Here is an 11338-nt window from a genome sequence, read left to right on the forward strand (position 1 = left end):
TATCTGCATGGGAAAATACCTCCAGGAGAACCAAGGAAGGCAGAAGGGGGTCACATCTGAGTGTAGCACAGACCAGGCAACACTGGGAAGGATAGGAGTTACAGGTTTGTACCCTTCCTCCCTCCCCAGCCCCAGACAGCACAGTTGGGAGAGAGATCCCACTAGGAAACAGCAACAATGTCAGTAAAGTCTGCCTGGTCCCCACAGTCCCCACATCCTGAGCCTCCAAGCCCACCTAATTACCAGGCTGCTTCTACTGGCCCCACAGGCTCCAAACTTTGAGCCCACCAAGGCCAGGCTAGCCTCTGCAGACTCAGTCTCCAAGCTTAGGCTGGCAGACTATGCCTGGGTTTTCTATGTCCCTACCAAGGCGCCAGGTTGAACTCCAGGGCCCCTGTCTTCAGGTCTAGATTAACCCATGCGTTAGCCAGGTCCAGCCTCAAGATGCGATGAACTTGGCACTGCTGAACGCTTCTTTCTGTGTCTCTGCTAAGGAAAATAAAGGGAAAGCGGTCCAAGTATTTTCCCTAGACCACTGCTTTGGTTTGACTGTGTCCCCCAAAGTTTATGTATCTAAAATTCAGGGCTGGAGAGATGGCTCAGTGGTTAAGAGCACTGGCAATTCTATAGGGAATACAGGTTTGGTTCCCAGCAGCCATGTGGTGGCTCACAACCATCTGTAACTGTAGTCTCAGGGAATCCATTACATGTGGGCACCGGGCATGTGTATGGGGCATGGACAGACATTCAGGCAAAATACACAAATACACAGAAATACAACTAAGTAAATTTTTAAAAAATATTTAGTTTCCACTCAGCGCTGTTAAGTGGTGGGACCTTGAAGAGAAAGCAAAGCTTTCTAAAGGATGGAGTACGGGAGTGAATTCCTTATGAATGAATAGTTTGGCCTCATCTCGGTCTCTCATGGCCCCCCCAACACACACACACACACACACACACACACACACACACACACACACACACACACACTCCCTTTCTGTCTCATGCACACACAGTGTTGTGGTAGGACAGGTCTTGCTGGATGCTACTCCTTCTTGGATTTCTAGGCTTTTGGACCAACAATACATTTCTGCTCACTATGTATTACAAAGTTACAGATACTCTGTTGCACAGAACAGACTAGAATGTCTATTATCTCCAATGGTGGGGAGGGGCAATGCTTTGTTCCTTCCTGCACACAGTAGCGTTCTTTCTGACAACTGATATGAATATTCACCCTTATCTACAATTCCTGCTGAATTTTAACCCACAAAGCAACAATCTCAAGTTTTAAGAAAATGGGGCTGTTGGGGCTGGGGATTTAGCTCAGCGGCAGAGCACTTGCCTAGAGAGCACAAGGCCCTGGGTTCGGTCCCCAGCTCCAGAAAAGAAAAGAAAAGAAAAAAAGAAAATGGGGCTGTAGAGGGATAAGTAGGACACAGGTTCTCCCAGGTACAATGTGCCCTTAGAAAGGTTTGGGGGAATGAGTCTGAATTGGCTTCCTCCCCCCACCCCCAACAACCCATGACTTTTTTTTTTCATCCCCCTACCAAGTGCAGATACAGAAAAGAGCTGGCCATGGATCAAAAGGACAGGCCCCTCAGTATGACACCTGTGAGTGATGTGAGGTTGAGCTTCCCAACATCTAGAACTACCAGAAACAGGTTTATAATATTTTTAACATAATTAGTTCTACATATTTTGTTATAGCACCTAAATAAGCTGAGAGCAACAAACTGTCACTTTTCTCTGCCTCAAAGAAACGATTTTTCATTGCCTTCCTTTTCTTTCCTCTTGAATGAATAAAAAGTCTAAGTGACCAAGCCAGCTCAGTCAGTCAACAGGTTCTCCAGAGCAGGAGTGGGACTGAAAACAAAAAAGACAGACAAAAAACTATAACATGGCTCTAGCCAGTTCTGAGGCTGAAGCAGATGTTTTATTTTTCAATCTGTTTTTAATCCCACTTTAATTACATGCAGAAAGATAAGATCAGTTCTGAATTGAGGAACAAACAAGGTGTTAATCAAACTCCTGTAAACACCTTTCTCAGGGCTGGTTAAGAAGACCAAGACAAAAGCACAGATACATGTGTTTCCCCTGAGCTGGCTCTGAGCTTTGCATTAACTCAAATGTAAATATTCCTAATCAAGGCCCATTTCCTGAGCTTTGGCCCAAAGTCCGATTCCCACCCCGGGCTTCTTTTGTCCTGGTAATGTCAAATTCCCGCCAAGTGTCTAGAAGCAAGTAGCCCCAAAAGGCTCTCTATATCTAAGGCAAACACCACATTACCTGAGTGTGGCGGCCTACGTAGGTATCAGGAATTGCCTTTACAGCGACAATGGTTGGTCACTGTTGCCATGGCAACGGCCATACATTCCCAGAAGACCTTTTTGGCTCAATTCGCACCTCCACCTGAGAACCTTTACATCACATTCCAAATAAAAAGCAAACACCCTCTGCCCTGGCCCTCTTTTCTCTTCTTTCTCTCACCCCTTCCATTTGTCTCATTCCCCCATTAAAATCTTACCACGTGGAACCCTGTTGGTGTTGGTTTGGTGTGCTCTTTCCCCACGGGTGCAGCACGATGACTGATATTATTAACAACAGCCTAGGCCTTTAATTCTAGCACTCCACTCAGGAGGCAGAGGCAGACAAATCTCTGAGTTTGAGGCCAGCCTGGTCTACATAGCAAGTTCTAGGGTAGCCAGAGCTACATAGAAAGACCCTGTCTCAAACAACAACAAAACTACCCCACTGTCACCGTAAACACCATCACCATCAACAACAACTACAAAAAAGTGTGTCCACAGTCTGTTAGAAAAGTGTTGTTGATAAGGAGAATTTTTCTTATGTGAGTTTACTTCATTATCCATTACTTTATTCTTTTCCTTGAGGATAATAAAAGTATAGAAGATGGCTTTTGCTGTGTGTTTTAATTTTCATGATGTTAGAGACTGGATCCAGGGCTCGAGTGTAACAGGCAAGAACTTTATCCCGGCCATCACCTTTGCTCAAAGATGGTTTTAAACATGTCCATGTATATTTGAGTGCAAGGTTATAGTCATTTTTGCTTTGTTCAGTTTCTAAATACAGGATCTCACTATGTTGCCTGAAATGGTTTCAAGACCCTCAGCTCCAATTTTAATAAATTACACCCTGTAGGCTTAGATTTATTTTTTAAAACCTACTTTTAATAACGGTTCTTAAATGCTTCAACCTTCCTTCTAGTCCACTGTCCAAAGGAAGGGGAGAAATGATGGTAAATAGGACAAGGGATGTGGACCTGCTTAGAAGTAGCTCCTTGGGGTGATTCCCATCTCTGTTGTCAGCATACCAGCAGTCCACGTCAGTCATGTCAGGATACCAAACAAAACTCAGCAGCAGTGGCACGATTCAGCAGAAACAGCCAGGCCTTCACCAAATCAACACTAGTTAGCAGGAGTGACCAGGACCAGTCAGGCTGCCAGGAGAAGTTCTCTGCCACACCTCTTTCAATGAAGTGAAGATCAGGTAAGATGAAGACTGGAAACCAACGAAGCTTTGCAAAGCTAGCTATTCAAGAGCACCGTGACTGTCCCTTGAGTCCTATTTATACTCTCTCTAGACATCACGAGTCCTCCCACAGGTCCTCCTCAGCGAAACACCACATGAGCATTTCACCTGATATATCCAGAAACTTCTACTTCTACATAGATGGTTCAAATTCTAGATTTTTCAAAACCATAAAATAAGAGAATCATACCTACAGAAATATAAATATTTCTTGCTTCCCTTACCCACCCCGTGTATGTGAGTGTGTGTTGCATACACAATAGTAGGCTGGTGTGTACATCTGCACATAGACTGAATGGCCAGTGAGCTATTGGGATCTACCTGTGTCTGCTCCTAGTGCTGGGGCCAGAGCCATGCACAGCCATGAGTGCCATGCTTGACCATTTGCATGGGTGCTGGGGATTCAAACACAGGTCCTCATGACTGCAGAGCAAGCTCTCTTTCTGAGCCATCTCCCAGCCCAGTATTCCAGTAATTTCAAACAGCATGATATACCCAAGAGATGAAGCACTTGAAGCACTGTGACTTGGTCTTTTGTTGGGTAATGGGGAGTCAAGAGGGTGTTTACACAGGGAAATGGCAAAGATATATAGAGAGAGACATAGATGTGCCCTGTTGGAATTGTGAAAGCTGTTCAAACTGTTAAGTCTGTTCAAAGGTTCAGCAACTTCAGCGTGAGCCACCGACAAGGCACGTGGGAAGTTGATTAATGCAGAGGTGGGAAAAAGGTAGGGAAGAAGGCAGAAAAACACTGAGACATCTGTTGTTTTCTCTTGTGCTTCTGGTTTGCACTAACGAATGACCTTACCCTGTTATTTGTGATGTGGCTGGATTCAACTTCCCCTTTCCCTCCAGAGATGATTGGCAGTGGATCTGGACTTCTTCTGGCAAGTGACTTTGAAGCCCAGGATTTCTGCTGTATGGAGGGGAATGTTCCTCCTATCTAGCTAGATGGACGGCCAAGAAAGCAAAGGTGCTTGGAGCCATTGTGGGACACATAGGGGGTGGGCTGGGGGACCCCCCACTATCAGTCACTAGACAGCTTGAGAGTAACAGGAGCAGGGCAGAGCTGGAGCTAGAAGTCACCGAAGAAATCAGAACCCAGACTCACCCAGGCTTGTACCCAGCTCAGCGCGGGGCACTTCTCCTGAAGCTTCAATGATGTAGGCTAACCGCTTCTCTCTTTTCTTGTTGAGTTTTTGATGACTTGTAACAGAAAGTCCCAAATGATTTTCAGTGGCAACAACAATCAGTTAGGAATATGTCTAGGGGGATGGAAGTGGAAGTAGGCAGGAAGGCTCACTGAAGTAAGGTCGTGAGAGATAAAGTTTCATCTCACATATAAGAAAAGCTTGCTCCCATCCAAACGCCTCCCAGAGTGTATGTGCTGGGACTCTGACCCCAGTGTGGCCATGTGAGGTCATTAAAGGTAGATTAAGCTGATTCTGCGGGAACAGCTTACTTCCAGCAGGAGTGGCTTTGTTTTAAAAGTGCCATCCCTAGCTACATTTCTGTATCTTTCTCTGCTAACTCTCTATTGCTGCCTTGCCTTCTGACCCGTGATACCTTCTGGCATGCTGTAATGTGGCAAGAAGGGCTTCACCAGATGCCAAGAGGATGCCTGTGCACGCTCCTGAATTTCTCAGCCTCCAGAACCATGAGTCAAACAAATCTGTATTCTTCATATATTATCTGATCTCAGGTGTTTGGCTTTTTTTTTTCCCACAGCAACAGAAAAGACAAAGGTATTGACCATGGTAACTTTCATATAACATATCAGCCCCTCCTAAGTTCATTAGTAAAATGTATGCAGCTGGTAGTGTGAACGAACTCCACAGAGCTGAAATTTGGATTACTTAAGTTGTTATCACATATCTGTGCGTCTTTGGGCAAGCTATGTATCTATTGCCAAAGCTCAGGCTCTTTCTCTATGAAATGGCAGGAGGACATATCTGTCACCAGAGCTGCAATAAGAATTAATTAACACGCTGAACGCTGGGCATATGGTAATAACATTCAATTATTATTACTGTAATTTTTGGGAGGGAAACATTAAACTACCAATGCCACTGGCTTTCCTATCTATCATTCTCTCCTTCCTATCCTAGGAGGAGTGACCTTTAATGAAAGACATAATCCTTGAACTGTCCAGGCTTTCCTTTCCTCTTTTCTTCTTTACCAGACTTTGTCCCAGACCCTTGATTCAAATCTTCAGAGTTCTGTCTGTCAGTTACACCTTGTATCTTCATCGTTGCCTCTTTATGACAATCCCTCCCATCTTATTAAAAGTCTCCATATTGAAATCCTGTCACAGCTCTGGATTCATGGGTCTTGCACTGTACCTGTCAGTTTTCTGTAGCCATTACAAAACGCCCGAGGTGATTAACTTATAAAGAGAAAGGGTTTACTTTGGCTTATGATTCTGGAAAGTTGCAGACCACAATCAGGTAGCTCTGCGACTTTAGGCCTCTGGCAGGTGCACATGGCAGAGGAAACCATTCTCCTCAAGACTTAAGGAACAAGGGGAAAGCGGTAGATCCCATGATCTTCTGCCAGCAAACGTCTCTAGTCACCTAAAGACCTCCAACAAGCTCACAGCTCTCAAAGTTTTTTGCTACTTCCCACATAGATTTTTAACACATGGACCTCTGGAGAACAGCCACTCAAATAGCTTGTGCCTACTGATTCAATCAACTATGGATCAAAATACTCTTAAAAAAAAAAAAAACAAGCAAATAAACAAAGAAGCCTAAATCCCAAACCAAAATAAAACAAAAATAATAACAAAAAAAGCTATAGTCAGATGTTCTGACCCTTTCTTGTCATTATTTCTTAAATAGTCTGATGTAACAACTTTCAGTACACTCCCGTTGTCTTTGGTAATCATTAAGCTAGATGTTCTCAAGTAATGAGAAGATATACATCCTTTATTTCCAAATACTACCTGTAACTTCTTGTTTTTCCTCCTGGTCCGAAGCTCCAGAAATACTAACTCTGTGACATAAATATATTTACAAATGCCTAGGCCAAAGTTTTACATGTTCTTCAACTGGCTCATAACTTAATATCTGGTTTATTGCCATGTGACTGGACACCTCTGCCCTGTTTTCATGCCTCTGCCTACATCAGTGCTCCCGGGACAAATCCCCCATGATTCACTAGTTCCCAGAATTCTGTCTGCCGGATGTCCCACCTTCTAAGCCTCAGATCATTGGCCAAAGGTTTGTTGTTGTTGCTTTATTGAGAGGTGAATGTTTTTACACAATGCATAAGAGATTATCTCTACAACTACCCCATTTTATGGAAGGGCTTCAATGTCTGAGGATTGTGGCATCAATGGAGGGGATCCTTATTCTCAAAGTGGGATCTGAAGAACTACCCTGTCTTAAACAAATGGGTGCCTGTGGCTTACTCAGATCTAGAATAGCACTGATGCACTTGAACCCCAAATGTCCTCAGGCAACTCTGGTGTGGGTGTCGTATGGAGTCAACTGTCCTGGGCTCTCCACAGTATGCACACCATACCTCTACATACTTCAAATCATTAATAGCACCAATCACCATCCCACCAGTACACTTCATAGTGTATTGCAGAGTAAAGAAACTCTCAAAGAAAATAGGCTCCTTTAATCCTGTTATCAATGTACCCAGTGCTGCCTGTTCTTTCTCTCCTCAGTGTAGAGGAAGTGCAACCTCTCCATCTGATCCTAATGATGTGGCCTTGTTGTTGTAAAATTATAAAAAATAAAATGCTGTCTTTTACCCCCACTAGGTCCAGCACCTCAGTGCCCCAAGATATCTGCTAGATATCTTAAGTCTCAGTCAGCAAAGCCTCTCACCCACTCTGCTCCATCCCATATCACACTGCCAAAGGCCTCTCTCTGAGCCGGGCAACAATCTCTCTACCCATCCAGTTCCCAAGGCAGGTTTCCATGCCAGAAGCACACATCCCAATTCCATGGTGGCGCTGGACTAGCTGCTGCACTCTCTCTTACCCTTAAGTCTGCACATGAAAGAACACACAACACAATAACCTTTGATCTAATTGATAAGATATAATTGCCCACCTAAACGTACAAAGCCTGGTACACATCCATCCCTGAAGAACATTCATAACAACCTGTAAAGGTACAGTGTGGAATCTTAACGTAACGTCACCTTGCATGTTGTCCCACAGTATTCTCCGTCTCTCTCTCTCTGTCTCTCTCCCTCTCCGTCTCTGTCTCTCTCTTTCCCTCTCTCTCTCTCTCCATCTCTCTATCTCTCTCTCCTCCTCCTCTCCCCTTAAACCTTTTCTCCCGCCCATCCTTCCTTCTCATCCAATGACAGGCCTCCTTCTATCCTTGTACTTCTCACCTGTATTTTACAAATTAAATGGGAAGAAGGTTCTGGTGAACTCACCTGAGTCCTGAGTATGTGACTAGGCACCTGTCCTTGGGGCAGTGCAATTAGCATCAAAATACAGATAACTCCAGGGCAAACCACAACAAGGCTTTAGTTCATTTCTCAACTAGTCTCACCTTCTTAAGCGCTTTCAGGACCCTTTATCCCATCTTATCTTCGGCCTCTCCCTCCCAGTCGATCAGCATTTAAACACAATGTCTCTTCAAAAGACGTGTCTCCCCTAGTGTCAGGAAGCAAGCACTTCCAATGACATCATTGGGCTGAACTCTTTGTGTTCACCTTCCTGACACTGTGCACACTCACTCCCCACGCACTCCCACTTGCATTGAACCTCTGCCCACTGTTTCCCCGCCTGCCCCTCTCCGTGGGGCACAGACCACTGCTGTTAGATCCCAGGGGCCTTCTACGGCTATCACTTTATTCTCCTGACAGTACCGCTCGATCCTTTCTTTTTTGTTTCGTTTTGCTTTTGTTCTACAAAAGGTCTCACCTTATAGGCTTGGCTGATCTGGAATTCTCCATTTAGACCAGGCTGGCCTCAAACCTGCTTCTGCCTCCAAGTGCTGGGATAAACACATCAGGCATCCATTCCTTCTTGGTTCCCTTCATACTTAAGTCTAGAACGGCAAGCTCCTCAGAGACATCTCAGGCTTCATTTTATGTCTTCTTATCCTACCGAACCAAGACTTTTAGCCACATAAACTCTTGCAGCTATAAGTCTTGAACAGAAAAGCCCCGTGTATACATCTCTAGGCCACTCTTACTCTAATCTCCAACCTGTATCATCAACCCTATAGAGGGCATTTCTACATGGATGCCTCACAAGCACAAGGACCTACCTCATAACTTACATGATCCAAATTAACTTCCTAGCCTCAACTTAACACTGAGCTAAATCCCCAACCCCATTCAGGTGCCATCCTTGACCCTTCCTCTCTCACTCCTCCTTTGAACTTCCACTGTTAGCAGCTTCCCATGTTTCCTGCCTGGACTGCAGCCACAGCTACCTGACTTTGCTCAGTTTCTGACCCTTTCAATCCACAGTGTCTCACGCCATGGAGATAAAAATTACACTTATAGTTAGATTGCAAATAGTGTTCCTGGCCTCCAGACCATTAAGGTAAAAGTCAAGGGAAAGTGATCCTCATATCTCCTGATATTTGTTCTAGTACTAATACTGGTAGTACTTAAAATTAAACTTCTCAGGAGGTTTACATAGGAAGTGACCATGACTTGAGTCAATGACTCACTACTATGGCATAGTCTACACTACTCCGATGGCATAGTCTATCATTCTCTAAACTAGTACTTAACAAGTACCCACAATGAATCAGACACCATGCTCACCACTAGAAATAAAGCAGTGAGTGTGTGTGTGTGTGTGTGTGTGTGTGTGTGTGTGTGTGTTTGTGTTTGCCTGTGTTAATATCATGGCTAACACTGAGTTTCAAATAATATTAAGTGTAACTCTCATGAAAACTTATTGAAGGGGAAGAGCTTGTTTCTCAAACTATCCCTACTCTGTAGTAAAAGCAGGATCAAAATAACCATTTCTCAGAGTCCCCTTCTTGGCTGTCCCAGAGTATGATTTCAAGACTTCTTACCTTTTATTCTATGTCAGCTTACTCCCACTACTGTACAGTGCGAGCTAAGTATTGACAGGACTCCTGAGTGCTGACACACAGCGCTTTCAGCTTTTGCCAGCCTCACCCACTGACACCCACTGCCCTCCCCAATGGCACTGCTATTGCTCACTCTGGTCAAAGGTACTCATGATGCTCACCCAGTGAGTGCCAGCAATGTCAGAGAGCAGGGTGTGGACTAGCCTTGCTCTGTCCACCATGGCAGGAAGTAGGGAGCCAGATATCAACCTTTTATTACCTTAAAGTCTCTCTAGCGTGCCAAGAATGTCAGGGAGGCTAAAGTTGCTCAAATACCAGGATCTGTTTATACTGAAACTGTATTGTGCTTCTCCTCACCTATTTGAGAGCCACATCCTCCAGCAGAGTTCCGATGTCCTGCTCAGGCTTCAATGTAGTATTTCCTGCTGCTGCTGTAGGTCTCGGTTTGTCTTGTGTTCTATTTTGGATCTGTTTACCCCAAAGCTCATGTACTGAAGGTTCAGTCTCAATGCAGCAGTGTCCAGGGTGGGTCTATTGGGGGGTAGTGACTCTATCACCAAGGTTCCAGCCTTGACTCACTCTTAAAGAGTAAGTCCTAGTTGAAGGTCTGAGTTAGGATAACTCAATGGGACACAAGAAGAAAAGGGAGCTCTTCATTCGAAGACTGGTGAAAAACTCTTGCCAACCATGAAGCAAGGATTCCTTTACTTCCATTGTGGCTGTAAACCTACAATCTGAGACTCTTACTAGAAACCCAGTGGCTCCTGGTTTTACCTTATCAGACTCTAATCTCTCCTAGGCTCCTTGAAGCTGTCCTGTACTCTCGCCAAAAATAGAAAAGGGGGTGGGGTGAGTGGGAGGGGTTATTGTAGCAACCATTCCAGATGTGCTTTTTTTTCTTTTTTTTCCAGACATGGCTTCTCTGTGTAGCCTTGGCTATCCAGAAACTCACTCTGTTGAGAAGGCTAGCCTTGAACTTACAAAGATCTGTCTGTCTCTGCCTCCCGAACGCTGCCATTAAAGGTCTGCACCACCACGCAGGGTCAAGATGCATCTAAAAGAATATATATGGTAATTGCTAAGACACTTTGTTGTGACTCTTTTATGGGAAGCCCAGACACACTCGTGGATGTCTTATTCTCTCACTAAGCATCTCTCTGTCATAACTCTTCTGCTTATAATCTGTTAAAAAATGGTTTCTAATAAGCTGAGACTATTCTGTGAGAAGACCATAGCCATGCATGCTCTAAGGTGTGCTTTGTTCTTTTTTTTTTTTTTTCGTTGCCTTTCTTTCCAGTCCAAACAGACTTCAAGTCTATTTCTTACTGGTTTGCTTTGAAATTCACTTTTAAGTTGAAGCCCACAATACAGTTCTGCAGTTGATGTCCCAGTGTAGAGGATGCTGGAGCGGTGGGGCAGGGCAGGGCGGGAGAGCGTGGGTGTGTTGGGGAGCATTCACATACAGGCAAAGGGGAGGGGGAGGGCCGATGTGGGATGAGGGGCTGATGGAGGGATAATCGGGAAGTCTGATATCATGGGGGTTGGTGGAGGGGGTAATCGGGAAGTGGGATATCATTTGAAATGTAAACGCATGGAATGATTTAAAAAAAAAAAGTTAGGAGAAAGCTTCAGGATGTTGACAACACTACCGCCATTCCCCCTGACACTCTATTCCGGGGCAACCCGCTTCCCTCTCAAGTCTCTGACTCTAATGCTTTGCGCATGCTCCAAGAGTGCTCTACCGCTGAACTACATCCCTA

The 11338-nt window shown here is 44.7% G+C and overlaps 1 long non-coding RNA gene across 1 annotated transcript in view; it reads left to right on the plus strand.

Moving 5' to 3' along the window:
• LOC102553665 (uncharacterized) overlaps positions 1-10649 on the plus strand; it is a 50151-nt gene extending 39502 nt beyond the window's left edge. Inside the window, exon 4 of the long non-coding RNA XR_015676605.1 lies at positions 10490-10649. This is a non-coding gene — a long non-coding RNA (uncharacterized LOC102553665). The remainder of the gene's footprint in view (positions 1-10489) is intronic.
• The last annotated feature ends 689 nt before the right edge of the window (positions 10650-11338 follow it).

The sequence above is a fragment of the Rattus norvegicus genome, chromosome 2 (assembly GCF_021556685.1).
Source record: "Rattus norvegicus strain SHRSP/BbbUtx chromosome 2, alternate assembly SHRSP_T2T, whole genome shotgun sequence".
Lineage (NCBI taxonomy): Eukaryota > Metazoa > Chordata > Mammalia > Rodentia > Muridae > Rattus > Rattus norvegicus.